At 39.6% G+C, this 16,344-nt stretch overlaps 1 pseudogene; it reads right to left on the bottom strand.

Moving 5' to 3' along the window:
• Positions 1 to 14,571: 14,571 nt before the first annotated feature.
• Positions 14,572 to 16,038, bottom strand: LOC123839339 (tubulin alpha-1C chain-like; annotated as a pseudogene).
• Between the last annotated feature and the right edge of the window lie 306 nt (positions 16,039 to 16,344).

The raw sequence follows: 16,344 nt of genomic DNA, 5'->3' as shown, positions 1-16,344 counted from the left end.
TTATATAAGACATTTTCAAATTTGTAGTAAAACGGTTTTGATGTGATTCAGAGCATATTACATGTTCCAATATGTAACACACAAAAACATATTGACTACCTGTTATCCTTTTGGGAAATGATTGAAGTGTTTAAGTTAATATATTGGGATATTAAGGACTTCCTTTTTATTTTTTTATTAAAGATTTTATTTATTAGAGGGAGAGAGAGAGAATGAGAAGGGAGGAGGAGCAGTGGGAGAGGGAGAAGCAGACTCCCCACTGAGCAGGGAGCCCGATGCGGGGCTCGATCCCAGGACCCCGGGATCATGACCTGAACTGAAGGTACGCACTTAACCAACTGAGCCACCCAGGTGCCCCAAGGACATTCTCTTTAAATAAAAGGAAGCATTCTGCTTCTAACTCAGACTTTGTCACAACCAGTGACATGAATCCTCCAGATTAGAGCATTATAGGATAAATTATTATGGTATTATTAAAAACACTTGATACCAAAATGCACTGTTATAAGGACCCGTGTCTTGCCGGAGATTACACAGATCTCAAACTTAATTGTATTTATATTTAATTTTATGTAGTGGGATATGATTTATCATAGGGTCAATGACTGAAAGATGCCAAAAGAAAGCTGCTGAGTTTTAAGATCACAGTTGAAGTTCCTGCTCAATATACTACTTCATGAGATCTTTTATATAAGAATTTTACTGATGCTGAATTCCTGTTTAGCTGTAGTTCCAGGAAAAAAGAACTGTGAATAATGTGTTTTCTGTTCATAGAAATCGGAACTTCCTACTCTGTTTTTGCCTTAACTTCCAGAAAATTAAGAGCCAGATGAATTGCCCAGTCCTTGACCAGCTGAGGTGCCTGGAAGCCCTGCAGCTGCTGATCCAACCAGAGCATAAGTCCTGCTTTATTGTCTCCACTGGCATTGTGTCAGTTTAAATACAATTATTATTATTATTTTTTTTGTGAAAGACCAGATATGTATTCGCTGCAGAAAATATGGAAAAGCATAAGATGAAAAAATCAATATTTAATCCAAGGATACCTACTGTTATTACATGATCTTCAGTGTCTTTTTGTATGTGTGTTATTGACTGTATATTTGCTAAATATGCTTATTCACAAATGTTGCCTTAATTGGGATCATACTTATATCATTTATAAATACATTTATTATCAAAATAAAAACGTACATTAATATGTCAAAATGTACCTAAAGCATTTTTCCAACTCATAAACTATTTTTCTAAAACCTGATTTTTCTTGGCTACATAGTATTCCATTGTAATGAGAAACAAACATTAATTTTAATTTTATTAGTATAGGTAGACATTTATATTATTTCCATTATTTGTCTGTTGCAATTAACTTTGAGAGAAACAGCCTTGTAAATAATTCTGCATTCATCTTCGAAATGGGATTCTTGGATGCAAGGGTATAGATATTTATATATTTTTAAGGATATATCTCTGTATCACCTATCTCTAAGTCTTTATATCTAAAGTTAAATGTTGGATCACTTTACTTTCCCATCACCTGCTGATGTAAGTAGTGTGTTTCCTCATGCTATTAATAATTAGATTCTCAACAGCACTAGATGGTGAATTACAGTATCTTGTTTAAATTGAAACGTCTTTGACTACTGATGTATTGGCCATATGTATTTTTATTTTTACCATTTCGATGAATTATCCTGTATTCTTTCACACTGTTTCAGTTTGCAATCCTAACTTCTGGACTCAAGTTTACAACCGAGTTCCAGTCTTGACTCTGCTAACTAACTGTGGGGACTTGATAGAACACAACCTTTTGGGGTCTCTGTTTTCTCATCTAGATAATATCAAATATATTTTTGTGCTGATCAATCAGTTTGATATATTCAGAAACAAAGAGTTGGTTGGTGTCAATTTTTGTCACTCCTTGCCAATATCTTCCAGTCTAGAGGGAGATAGCTACTTTAGGCACCTGTTCATTGGCGTTTCTTGCTGTGTGCGGCTGCATCAGCCCGTTGGCTGATAGAGGAATTCCATCAGCAGAGTATGTGATCGTTCTAGCAGACACCAGCATTATGCTTCATTGGGTTATGTCAATCTCTAGTTTACGGTTTAGTGTTTACTACTCTATCATTGACAAGCTCCACTGGGTTTTTAGTCTTACAGTAAACATTACTCAAGTGGAGAAACCTTGTAGCCATTTACTAATGAAAAATTGAATAAGTGATTTCAGGTGATTTATAAAATAGCCTGCCTATCTCAGAGGGTGTCTTGAAAAACAAATGAAATAATACATGAGAAAATATTTTATTATAAAGTGTGAGACAAATATAGGTTGTTCCTGGTCTGATCCTATCACTGTAGTTGATCTGTGGTGGCTTTCAACATTGAGTAAGTATGAGGAGTGGCATGTCTTACATGAAGTGATATCCTCCAGGTTGTCTTTTGTCATTAACTTGGTGTAAACTCATGACTGGTTTCTTGCATTCTTGTGGATGTGGTTTCAGAGCTCTGTCATTAGGACTTTGGCAAGTTTGGTAGAGACTCGCAAACTGATCTAAAGACATTCTCAGACAACTGCATTCTTACATCCTGGTACCAATGATGAAAAATGTGTGAAGATAGGTCATCAACACTAACTTCGATCCTGAAATCGTTTTAATCCAAAATACAGACTGTGAGTAACTGTAGTGTAGCTTACGCTCATTCATATTCATACACGGAGGAAACAACACGATTAATATCATCTTTCAACAAAAGAACAGTGAGTATATTGTTTCTTTTTCCATACAGATTTTATGTCCGTGACTAAATTCATTTAAAATATACCAGTTACTTGATTTAATATTTTAATAATTGGTCTTCTCCAAACAACCTCACAACATGGCATCATGAGAAAATAAAAACACCTTTAATGCCAAAAATCAGTGAATTGTTATGAGATAATCTTTACCATACAGGTAAGGCAGAAAATTAAGAGGACTGCTAAGGATGCTAGTTCATCTCCTGGCTTCTTGGTAATACTGAATCTCATTTATCTAGAATGATTGTTTTCTTCTGGTTAAATGCTTTGTGCATAGTAAGTTTGGTGTACCTTTTTGAATAAAAAGTATTCCAGTCACCTCATACAACTCCTTAGATGATTTCAGGATTGTGCTAAGCAGTTACCCAACATCAGGCAATGGAGTAAGTTTTCCCGGGATCTTATACCATTATTGGTAAAAATAATTGGAATGTTTCGTTTTTATGTGTAACATTCTCTGAGCAGCTCCATTGCTGTAAGGAGTTGCCTTAAAAGAGAATATGTTCTGAAGGAGAATTTGGTGGGATTAAGATGAGTAAGAGTGAATTTGGTGGCCCTGATGTTATCACAGCACTTCATAAAGGAGAGAGTTGGTAGGTGCTTCATTCTGGCTTTCATCTGCCCACTGATACTAGTGTGGAAGCATGAAGTGATGGTTATATCTGATAGATGACTCTTCAACGTAACTGTTGTTTTCTTTTTTCTTTATTTGAACCTGTTAATAGAGCTAACCCCCACCCCTTTAGTTTGTTGCTGTCAAATTGATGAAACTTTTGACAGTTGACACTCTGTCCTACTGATAAACATTCCAGATATTCTAGCTTTCTTAAAAGCCTTTAAAGAAAGACACTATCTACTTACTTTCGAACTTAAGTTTATAGCTTTTTGATGTGGTGAATATTGTAGGATATGATTAAAATTAAGTACTTAATGTAATTCAGGAGTAATACTTCGTTCATATGTTTTGTGTATTTTGGACTTCAGGACAAATAATTTTTCTCTTTTGGGCTCTATACATCACATTATAGAAAGTTCAGAGTTTTCATGAAGTAGGATGTAGATTCTAGTTTTAACAGTTACCTCTGGAGTAACTTTTACTCTTATCAAGTCAGAAAGACACGATTAGACAATTTAAGCCAGCAGATGGCACTCTTACCTTTGTGTGTATATGAAGAGCTGTTTGGGCTCAGAGATTTCACACAGCTAGATCTCAGAAACTGTTGAGGATTGCATTTCCCTGTTTTTATTTGAACACAGTTTTATAACAAAGCAATAAAGTTATTTTTACTGTTATAGAGAAAAGTGGATGAATGGACAAAATCATTTCTATAGATAGTCTGTTCAATTATTTGTTAGCACGTGAAATAATTAAGATCCATATGGATGAAAAATGTACTTCCTGCAAATGCAAGTTTTATATTGTATCAGTGTCTTTTCTTCCTTTATTTATAACTCACAATCTTAATCTGATAAATCCAGCTGTGTGGACAATAGAATGAGAACAATGTCTCTCTCTCTTCCTTTGTTTTTGGGATTTCATAATATCCTAGAATCAAAAAGTTTTAATGCTTCAAGGAATCTTAGGGATCATCTCATTGAATACACAAACTTTTAGATGAAGAAAGCCATGGCCCACAGAGGTTAAATAATTTGTCCAATAGGAAAGTAGAGATACTCACTTTCGAGTAAAAGCAGAAAATGGGCCTCACTTTTCTCCTTGCCAAATATAACCTAATGCTCTGTAATTGTGTATTCGTCTGCTGTTCTCTGATGGCATGGAAGACAAGGAAGCTTTGGCCCCTGGACTTACTGGTAGAGACGGTTGGGTTTGTCATGCTTTGTCTGCTTTTGCTTTGCTTCACAAAATTTCTGCACAAAGTAGCTAAGATTCTAGAAGTGTACCTCAGATATATCTATGTCCAAATCAGGCAAAAAGGTATGGCAGGAACAATCTTTGCTCTTGGCTATTACTAACTTAAAGAGGGCTGCATACGTCTTTAATCAAATTTAATCAAAGAGGGGCATCCCAAGACCTAGGGTAACCTACATGTTTCAGGTATAAAAATGTTAAGGCCCGGGCGCCTGGGTGGCTCAGTCGTTAAGCGTCTGCCTTCGGCTCAGGTCATGATCCCAGGGTCCTGGGATCGAGTTCCACATCGGGCTCCCTGCTCCGCGGGAAGCCTGCTTCTCCCTCTCCCACTCCCCCTGCTTGTTCCTGCTCTCACTATGTCTCTCTCTGTCAAATAAATAAATAAAATCTTTAAAAACAAAAAATGTTAAGGCCCTGAACCAGGGAAGTAAGCTTAACTTCAGTTAGTTCATTTGCATTGGAGATATTTGTGGAACCAGGGAGCATTCATAGAAAAGGAGTACAGGATTAATAGGGTAGGGCTTCCAGTTAGCCTGAGGCAAGGGGGCACTGTAAAAAGCCCTTCCTGCCACAGTAACGGAACTTCAAAATTTTCAGTATGGCAGTGAGATGCAAAAAGCGGCTCACTTCTCTATTCTGAATCAAATCAAATATGGATGGCTCCATTCACCTCCCTAGCAGGACAACCAAACTCAAGTGTTTTTTTTTTTTTTTTTAAGGAGACCTTCTCCTCCTCGCCCCCCTCACTCAGAACAGCACAAGAGCCGAGGGGGTTGAAATCAACCGGAAAAATTGGACAAGGGGCCTCTCTTCTCTGTCCTGGTTGATAGTTGCTGAGGTGTTTGCTGTTGAAGCTTGTGTGACCCATTTGAGAGTGGCTCCCTATTACTGTTACCTTGCGCCATGGGACGTGAACTTGGGCCCCTGAGCTGTGCGAAGTGCCGCATGCAGACCATCACACGGAGGCGCTGCTTCTTCTCAGGTGCTTTGAGAAGCCAGTGTGCAGGTGTCTTCTCCTCCCAGCCTCCTACCTGCACTCAACACCATTACCCCCAGCTTCCAGTCCGGGGGCACTCAGATCTCTTCAGGATCTTTTGGCGCAAAATCCTCCAAGCCCTCCACCTCTGAGACCATACAGCTTAATCTACCCCAATGGGTCTGAACTGAAGCTGGTTACTTTCCTTCACAGGGCATTGAGAATACAAAGGCAGATCTGGGAGAGGAGCAAAACATTTTTATTTTTTTGGCCAATAAAGGGTTCAGCAAGGAGAAGACAGATTTTAATTTCTCAGTAATACGGCGTATTTCATAAGGCAACACTTTATTCTAGCCAAACATTTTTAGGATTGGTGACAATATCTGAGGAGGCGAAAGAGAAAATTCAAATTCACAGAGGCTATGGCTTCTAGTTTATACTAACCAGGTCCTCAAGCACCTGCTGGGTAAAAAATAGGTTGAGTGGAGCAACTGAATTAAGACTGGAATGTATGGGGGGAATAAATATTAGGGGTTTTTTTTCCCCAGAGGAATGGACCTCTTCTAGTCTGCAGCTGAAAAGGATTACTGCTGCTTAATGGTTCTATTGCCCAGCTTGATTTCTTATCTTCTCAGAAACTCTGAGCTTCCTATAAAATGGAATTCACACTTAATGCCTACTTAACTCCTCAGGGATCCTTGAGAATTCCCAGGGTTAATTTATGCTAAGTGCTTTCTCCCTCCCAGTCAATAATAATACTAATAAGGCCTATTAAGATGTCATGTGGACCACTGAGCACCCCCCACCCTCTTTTTAAAGTTGTTCTTGATAAATCTCCTAGACCAGGATCTGAGATAAAATGTCAACTACTAGAAAACTTCTCAGTGAGGCAGAGGGAAAAAAAAAAAACCAAACCATTTTGGGTACCCACGTGCCTTCCCAAATGTTGGTATAACAGCTGAACCTTGGCAATGTGCTTCCTCTTCTCCGTCAGTTTTGGTGGCTGTGTTTGGGTGTATTGGAGTCTGTTGGAGTGGGTTCATCTGAGCTTTTGAGAGCCAACTGTGTGCATTGCTTTCCAACACCATGGTGGGGGCATCATGATGTAACTTGAAGTCAGCCACTGTGGGAGTATTTAGAAGGAGAGGTGAAGACTACAAATGATAGCTGATTGAGAACATTTATCAACACATTGCTGCCTAAAACCCACATTTGAGCCCTTTTATAAAATAATTATTAAAAAAAAATGCCTGGTCAGACAGGGTTTTTCACTTCAACCTTATGTGAAAAGAGTATCTCCAGAGAGATTGTGGGTGATTCATAATGGGAGGACTATCCATCGCCTCCTCTTCAGCATACATTGATTATAATTTAAAATGCCATCACTGTATTTATTTAATAAAAGTTAATTGTGTGACAACATATCTTTAGAGTGTACCACAATTTCACTCTCTAAAAAGAAAAACAGAAGAAAGCAAACAAGAAAATCTTTTGAATCCATGTTTTAAAAAGGTGTATGGAGAGAAAATAAGGAAGGTCATTTGAATTTTATTGCAGGTAACCTCTGTTTTTATGAAGAGCTATTTGTACCTTAATGCTTATCATCCCCACCCCCAGCTTTTCTCCCCCTCAGCTCTGTCGAGGTATATCCCATTAAACCTAAATTACTTTGACAGTTACCACAGATTTTAAAGAATCTTGTGCTAAGCCTCAGGGGACCCAAGGTGGATTAAATAGAATGATGAATTAGTGGCTGCAAAGTATCTTGCTTTTGAAAAAACATTCCCTTCTTCTAAATACCACCACCCCCACAAACAAAAACAATCCTGTGCTTGACTCAGTGCTATATCATCATCACGTGTGTCTTTATTTTCATTAGAACCATGGTGAAGGACAAAGAAATGATTTTCCGTATATTGCTATCATATTTCATAGCAGGTTTTAGTTGAGAATTCTGTTAAGTCTCCAAGAAGCTCAGGTATCAGAGATTGTTTGGAAAACAAACAAAAGTCTTCCATGGGAAGTTAAGTAAAATGGTAGAAGGCCTTTCCTGAGCTGTGGAACCCTGTATCATTGCCGATGCGGTTGTCCTTGTATTTGCTGATGTTCACACTTCAGGGACTCTCAGCTACAGAGCCAAGCAATGTCCCTAAAACCCTGAAGTCATCCATATAGTTTTCTGACTTTAGAAATATCTTATGTTGGCTTTATTAAAATATCTCAGGATCCAATGTGAACCACAGATAACACTGGAGCCCTGAGCCTCCAGCCAGAGCCCTGGGGAGCTCTACAGATGTGTACCTCTACACATGTGGCTGGCTCCCCTCCTCTGTCCCTCCAGGGACAGAGTCTGATTAGAGTACCAGAAACTTACCATGTAGCTTATACTTTATAGTCTTCTTATGTCTTCTCTCCCTAAAATCGTTATCAAGAAGTTATCCTTCATTTTTTGTATCTTATTAGGGGTGAAATTGTGGATGTTTGATGGTTAGAGTCACATTGGTGCCTGGGTTTTCCTGTGAGCCTGAGTATGTCAGATCTTAAAGTTCATGGATTGAGGCACATGTGATCCTTAAGCTAGTGTAATTCTCTAATCTTACTAACCCAGCAAAATATAAGAGATATGCTCAGAAGTTCTGACACATTATAAGAATAATGCTCTGAATTTCTGACATCTGGTCTTTTAAGTTAAGATATTTAGGTTCTATCTATGTATTTTCATGCATTGGAATTTATTTATGAAGGCAGTTATTTAACAGACATTTATTGAGACCAAAAATACATACATGAAATGAATCGAGACAAATCTGAAACAACAAAGAAACTATGAATAATAATACCTGATATTTCCTGCCCATTTTTCCTGTGCCAGGAACCGTGACAAGGGCTTTTTAAGAAATTATTCATGGAGAAAACCTAGGATCACAGAGCTTGTAGGTTTTTGAGCCAGGATATGAGCACAACTGGTTTGAGTATATGGGCTTAACCCTCTGCAATACATCTATCACATTGTACAAAACAGTACAAATGGGCACCAAGGGGATGGCTGCAGAGTGATTGGAGAAGGGAAGACTTCTTGAAAGACCTAAATTTGGAACCAGTTTTTGACATACGTTCCTGTGGCTTAATGTCGTTGGATATAATAACAACTTTAAAGTACATAGATTTACAAATTTGAAGATCATTTAAAATTTTGGGAGGAGCAAATGGTACATGTGTTAGCTTAAATTTGCAGGCGCAAATAATTTCTCACTGTTTCCCAGTCCTTCATTTCTCCAATCTATCATAACACCACTGCTAGCATTTTCATGCACTGTTACTTAGCTCAAATACCTTCCCACCATCACTGTCCCAAGCTTTGGTTCACAAATTCATATTCATCACTTCTTTTGCTGTTGGTCAACAGAATACTTTCATGATCTTAGCCATTATCATGGTGTCTGGCTTATCATAGGTTCTTAGAGATACTGGTTGAATGAATTCTAATGAAAGATTATCTCATTTTTTGTCTTAAATTCTTTCTTGTTTTCAAAGCTGTATTATTTTTATTAGTCTAACTTTCTCGTTGCAAATTCACTCTACTCCTCCCCTTGTAAAGAGGAAAGAGACGTAACACTGAGCTCTTAATGAGAATGAGAAGGGTAGGAGGCATTACTGACAGCCCTCCCAAAACTTAGGTGAAATGCAATTCTGAGACAGGAGACTCACCCTCGTGAAAGCTAAAAAGTTCAATTCAGACAGAAAGGCTTCCTGATGCTCATTTGTGTTTAAGTGGTGTATGTTAGAAGGTGGTTCTATCAGTGGCTGCCAGATAGAATCTGTTGATGATTTGACTCTGAAACTGTTCAGTGGAGTGCCTGCCCGTACAAGTGGTCAGGAGTAAGCTAACTGCTTCTTTAGACATCTTTTTTTGGACTACACTCATGTCTTTCCCAAAGGGACATTGTCACATACTGTTTGCACAAGGGCTTCCTATTTGTAACTTTGCCAGGACCGTGTCCTGTGTGATTCTGCTCGCATACCCAAGACTCCCCGAGTTGCCAATATTCAAACATCGTTAATGACCTTACTAAGGCCATTTGATAAAACATTTACATCATTGCTTGTCTTATATCTTATTCTTGACACATACTGGAATGTCTGTACTACATTTCCCCACATCCTTCATTTACCACATATTTGTTTGATGGGGTGGTTTTGAGTTGTTAGTGTTCTGGTACTTTTAATTCCTTTTTGGCTAGAACCTAAGTGTTTGGTTTGCCAGGTCATGAGCCTTGCACCTTGGCAAGAAAAACACTGCAAAGGCACAATAATAAGGAGTATTGCTTATTAAGAGGACTCAAGTAGTTCATCTGCCTGCCTCACTGTTACTTTGGGAAGAGTTCCTTTACTTCTCTGTGATTCTATAAAATGAAGAGCCAGTTTGACCCTAAAGGGTATCTGCAACTTTTGTCCTGTCTTGTACCATTTCTAGGTAATTGCATTTCTCTTCTATGAGTTGTGAGTTGCCCATTCGCTGGAATCACTTTTTAAAAGAAATTTTATCTTATTATGTTAATCACCATACATTACATCATTAGTTTTTGATGTAGCGTTCCATGATTCATTGTTTGTGCATAACACCCAGTGCTTCATTCAATACATGCCCTCTTTAATACCTATCACCCGGCTAACTCATCTCCCCACCCCCTCCCTTCTAGAGCCTTCAAGTTTGTTTCTCAGAGTCCATAGTCTCTCATGGTGTGTCTCCCCTTCCGATTTCCCACCCTTCATTTTTCCCTTCCTACTATCTTTTTTTTTTTTTTTAACATATAATGTATTACTTGTTTCAGAGGTACAGGTCTGTGATTCATGTCTTACACAATTCACAGTGCTCACCATAGCACATACCCTCCCCAGTGTCTATCAGCCAGCCACCCCATCCCTCCCGCCCCCCACCACTCCAGCAACCTTCAGTTTGTTTCCTGAGATTAAGAATTCCTCATACCATGGAATCACTTACTTTCTTAATAGAAGTAGCTTCTGCCTCAGATCATTGTCACCTCATGGTCCCTTGATACTTTAAAAAAAAATCTGTTTAGATTCCCAAATGGCAACTTTCTCTTGACCTCTGGACTATATGGCCCTTAACTTTGAACTTATTGAACCTCTTGTTTTATCTTGGTGTAGTTCATTTCTGTCTGGTCTATCTTAGAAATTCCTATGAGAATATTGGTCTGAGTCTAGTAAAGGGGATTTTGTCCTTGGTGCGTCACTCAGCGGTTAGGCTCTTCTTTTTGTTCTGTTTGCTGTGATCTTTGTGATGTAACCAGCAAAAACAACATGAATTCACTTTTTTTTTTTTTTTTTACTGTTGAATGTTTAATATGAACATATACACTTAGGACATTTAAGGATATCTATACTTGCAGCTGTATCCACTACAGTATGCACTTCTTGGTTATCTTCTAAAAGTCCCCATCCTCAGCTTTATGGCTGCATCCTAATTACTCTAAAGTTGTGTTTCTCATCCTTGGCTACATTTCTGAATCATCTGAGGTGCTCCTAAAAAAAAAAAAATGTTCCAGTCCCATCCCAGATATACTGAATTGGAGTCTCTGAAGTGTGGGAACTGGGAGCTTTAAAAATTACTTTCTAGCTGATTCTAAAGTACAGTTGTGATAGAGAACCATAGTTTCAGCCAGTCAGTGTTTTAGGACAGTTTCCCTGGTGGCTATTATTGGTGAACTTCTTATGGTAAGGAAGCATATTCGAACTCAAAGTCCAAGTGAACGAGGAAATGTGTGGCCCCAGTTGCTACTGGCTGTCATCTCATGACCAGCCTTAGGATGAAGGTGATGCTTTGGACAGTAAAGCAGAGAAAGTGGTCTCTGGTGACATCTTTGGGTGATTGAATCAATTAACTCTGAAACTTGCCCTACCTTTGGACTCTTGTTACATGAGAAAAAAACTTCTACGTCAAAGAAATTGGGATCAGAGAGATTAAATGGTTCATGGAAGAAATGAAACGCCAGGTCTAACAGTTCAGTTTTCTTCCTGCACGCTCTATGAAGTTACCTCTCAAGAAATTGGTGAGTTTAGAAGAGGTGAGAAAATAGTACCTGCTCCCAGGAAAGTCATAATATCTTTGAGGAAGATAAACCACAGTTGTTAGGAATCGTGCCAAATGATCTTGTAACAAACTCTGGCAGCATGTTTGAGTTTACAAAGAGTATTGACATCTATTACCTCTTTTTATCCTCTCAAGAAACTCTTAGGTAAGGATATTATTAATACCTACTTTACAGCTGAGGAGATTGAGGCTCAGAGAAGATTTACTATTTGCCCAAGATGATCTAGTCGGTAACTGAGCTAGGAACTGAACCCAGGTATTGAGATTCAAAATCCAGTGCCCTTTTGGCTATGCCTCTTGCTGTGAATGCTCTCTGTGTTTTGGAATTCCATTATCATAAGGATGCAGGAGAAGGTGATGCTGTACTATCCCCAGGTGTAATAGAGACTTGGCATACACATGAATTTATTCTACATGGGGAGTTGTGTATTTCTGTTGTTAAATATGGAAGGTGGATGAAGTTCATAGAAATTGTTGAGTTCAAGGGAGGGAAGTGTTATCTTGGGAGATTAGAGAGTAGGGTTTCTGTGGAGGATTTAATTTGGTTGAATGGCTCAAGATTGCCTATCAATGGGAGTTGGTACGCCTATTTTATTTCTTTATTTGTTTTATTGTCTCATCTTGTGCACTTTTGCTCATCCTTTTCTGGATACAATAGCCACATTCTTGATAAACACAGAATATGTGGAAGTTCCTGCCATCTGTGTTCTAGATAGAGCTTTCTTCTCTTTTCCCCCAGTCCCACCAAATTCATGGTAAACCAGTTGCCTCTGTCTCTAAACTAAGCTGCTTCTGCAACTAGTTTTTCCCCCAACTTCCCACAGGATAAAAAGAACAGCCTAGCAATCTTCCCTTTGTATTGCTCATAATTCTGGGAAGATAGTAAACCAATTATATAGTGCAGCTGTACAAACATTCCAACTATAATCTATGAAGTTCAGATTGTGAACACATTTTCATTGTCTTCTCTCCCCATATGGAATCTCATTGTTTCTTTTAATTATATTTTAAAAATGTGTTTATGTAAGATAGAATGTTCTTTAGCTAAAGTAAATTTAAGCTACATTGAAATGTTGAATTTTTTGAGGGAAAAACGTTTTTGGGAGAAAACTTATTTAGAATGAATAATAGTATTTGGGAATGGAAACGATTGAATTTTTGAGTCTAGTTTAGACTATGTCGGCATAAGATTCCCCTTTCATGTTTCTCAGCAGTTACTTAACTGGGACCACCTCTTGGGATACGTACCTAGCTTAGAAACCCAAGTCACTCTGTTAAAGGTATAATCATTGCACTGAATATTTATGAGCACTTACTATAAAGCAGAGCCTACTTCAAGCGCTTTATGTGAATTAGGCTATTTAATTTTCAAAATGGCCTGATGATGTGCTTATAGTTACTATCCCCATTTTGCAGACAAGGAAACAAAGGTATAGAGAGGTGAGTAAATTGCTCTTTGTCATCTACCAAGCCAGTGTTTAAGCCCAGGCATCTTTAATCAGATCAACACTTTCAATCAAAATGCTTAAATAGCTTCCGTCAAAAGGAAGTAACCTATTTAATTGGTTTTCCTTTAAGTGACCTCTTTCTTTCTGCAGCCACTAACTGGTTGACCAGTTAACTAGTCAACCAGTCTTAAAGTGACAGTGACACAGTTTTCTGTATCTCATTACCAAAAGGCAACTGGGAGAAATAATTTTCTGGAAGCAATTAGAGAAAGAGAAATAAGTTTTGCAGCTCTATTTTAAACATGTGGGCAAAATTACCTGTTAAATTTTATTTCTTTCACTTCTTGATTCTTGAGACGGTTTCACTTTGCCTGTAATAAAAAATATAACCATCTGTTGAATATTCCATATTCTGTACTTTTGACTTTACTGCATCCTCCTAGAAAATACTTCATTGAGTCTTCTCAAGGACAAATTCATTCATTCTTTTTTTTTCCCTTCAGTCCATACTTGTAATTCTCTAGGAAGTGACAAATTTTCAAATGAATTGTTTCAATTGGTTGCCCATTGTTCACATGCTCTGCTGTGTTAGGAATGTAGCTTTGCTCCTCCTTAGAAGACAAGTAGTGGATTAGTGCTGGCTAATGATGAAAGGAATACACTTCCTCTAGTTCTCGATGTTTCTTTCTGTAAATCTGACTTTTCCCATAGCATATTTTAGATACTTTAAGGATGGGGTGCAGAAGAAAAATGACTTTTCAAAGCTCATGTGTTTAGAGAGCCAGACCTGGAGTCACTATCTTAGCCTAGACTACTTTCAGCTAAATTTCACCTCCCCTCTCATCTTGATTGCTCTTTAATCTTTTTAGATTCTAGTCAAGCACACTTTTTGAAGGGCTTGTCATTTCTCTTTGTTTTTGGAAATGTACCAAATACAAGACCTGCCATGTTCTGAGGACCTGAGGAACTCCTGCTCTGGCTTCTGTCTAGTTCTGGTGATCAGGATAACCAGGGATGATAAAGCTTTAAACAGCTGAGTCACACCAGTAGCACAGAAAAGAGAAAGCTTGACAAATGGAGATGCTAATTAGCTAATTTGTCCACCTTGACTTTTGTTAAGTACTGCTCCATTGAACTGTTATTCTTCCATTTCTTGGAAGAATGCTGCAAGAAACATCCTTATGAAATCTGCTACTACATTTGCATGTTATTAAGGGGGATGTTATTAAGGAAGTTGCCTATAACATGGCTCAGTGCCCCATTAGGTAAGTCCCATGTGAGAATTCCCACTTAGTTCTAAGTGCAAAGAAAAGTTCTGCTTTCTCTGACAAACCATTGCATCTTTAGTTCTCCCTTCTTTTTTTTTTTTTCGCTTGAGACACTGATTGTATTTGTGGGGGGTTAGGGAAACAGTGGAATGAGAAATACAAAACTAGGGAGAGAGCAGACGTCACAGATGCCAGGACCCCCTAGAACTCCTAGCTCTCATCCTCGCTGTCCATAGACTCTGTTCCCACTTCTTCATAATCCTTCTCCAGGGCAGCCAGGTCCTCTCTGGCCTCTGAGAACTCCCCTTCCTCCATGCCTTCGCCCACGTACCAGTGCACAAAGGCCCGTTTGGCATACATCAGGTCAAACTTGTGGTCAAGGTGGGCCCAGGCCTCGGCAATGGCTGTGGTATTGCTTAGCATGCAGACTGCCCGCTGCACCTTGGCCAGGTTGCCCCCAGGCCCCACTGTGGGGGGCTGGTAGTTAATGACAACCTTGAAACCTGTGGGACACCAGTCCACAAACTGGATGGTACGCTTGGTCTTGATAGTGGCAATGGCGGCATTCACATCCTTGGGCACCACTTCTCTGTGGTAGAGCATGCAGCAGGCCATGTATTTGCCGTGATGGGGGTCACACTTGACCATCTGGTTGGAGGGCTCAAAGCAGGCGTTGGTGATCTCTGCCACTGACAGCTGCTCATGGTAGGCCTTCTCAGCTGAGATGATGGGGGAGTAGGTCACCAGGGGGAAGTGGATGCGGGGGTAGGGCACCAGGTTCATCTAGAGCTCTGTGAGGTCCACGTTGAGGGCCCCGTCAAAGTGCAGGGAGGCCGTGATGGAGGACACAATCTGGCTGATGAGCCAGTTGAGGTTGGTCTAGGTGGGGCGCTCGATGACCAGGTTGCGGCGGCAGATGTCATAGATGGTGTCGTCCACCATGAAGGCACAGTCCAAGTGCTCCAGGGTGGTGTGGGTGGTCAGGATGGAGTTGTAGGGTTCCGCAGCCGCTGTGGATACTCGGGGGGTGGGGTAGATGGCAAATTCCAACTTGGACTTGGTGCCATAGTCAATAGAAAGCTGCTCCATCAACAGGGAGGTGAAGCCTGAGCCAGTGCCACCCCCAAAGCTATGGAAGATCAGGAAACCCTGAAGCCCGGTGCACCGGTCTGTCAGTTTTCGGATTTGGTCCAGCACAAGATTGATGATCTCCTTCCCCACAGTGTAGTGGCCTTGGGCATAGTTGTTGGCAGCATCTTCCTTGCCAGATATCAGCTGCTCAGGGTGGAAGAGCTGCCTATAAATGCCAGTTCTTACCCCATCTATGACAGCAGGCTCCAGGTCCACAAAGGCAGCCCAGGGCACATGCTTGCCAGCCCTGGTCTCACTGAAGAATGTGTTGAAGGAGTCATCGCTGCCACCCAGCACCTTATCACTGGGCACGGTGCCATTGGGCTGGATGTTGTGCTCCAAGCAGTAGAGCTTCCAGCAGGCATTGCCCATCTGCACGCTCACCTGGCCCACATGGATGGAGATACACTCATGCATGGTTGTTCCGACAGGTGACGTTTGCCGAGGGTAGTTGACTGCAGACGTGTTACGAATCTCCAGCAACACCACGAATCCCCTTTAGTTCTCCCTTTTTAACAACAAAAATCAATCATAATTTTCTTATCTCTTTGGCTAACTTAGAAAAATGAATTATATAAACACGATCTCAATACTCTCTTTACTCCCTACACATCTTAAATTTTCCCAGGAATGATTTATTATTATTATTATAGTTTACTATTTTATTAGATGTGTTTTTGTGTGTTACTTGAAATTCTTTGCAAAATCTAGTTGATGTATAAAATATCTATTAAAAAGTTAT

Source organism: Mirounga angustirostris, unplaced genomic scaffold, assembly GCF_029215605.1.
Source record: "Mirounga angustirostris isolate CCGP_5_RB_7025 unplaced genomic scaffold, mMirAng1.0.hap1 SCAF_5, whole genome shotgun sequence".
Taxonomy (NCBI): domain Eukaryota; kingdom Metazoa; phylum Chordata; class Mammalia; order Carnivora; family Phocidae; genus Mirounga; species Mirounga angustirostris.
The sequence above is the reverse complement of the archived record's forward strand: the minus strand, read 5'-3'. Positions and strand labels throughout refer to the sequence as shown.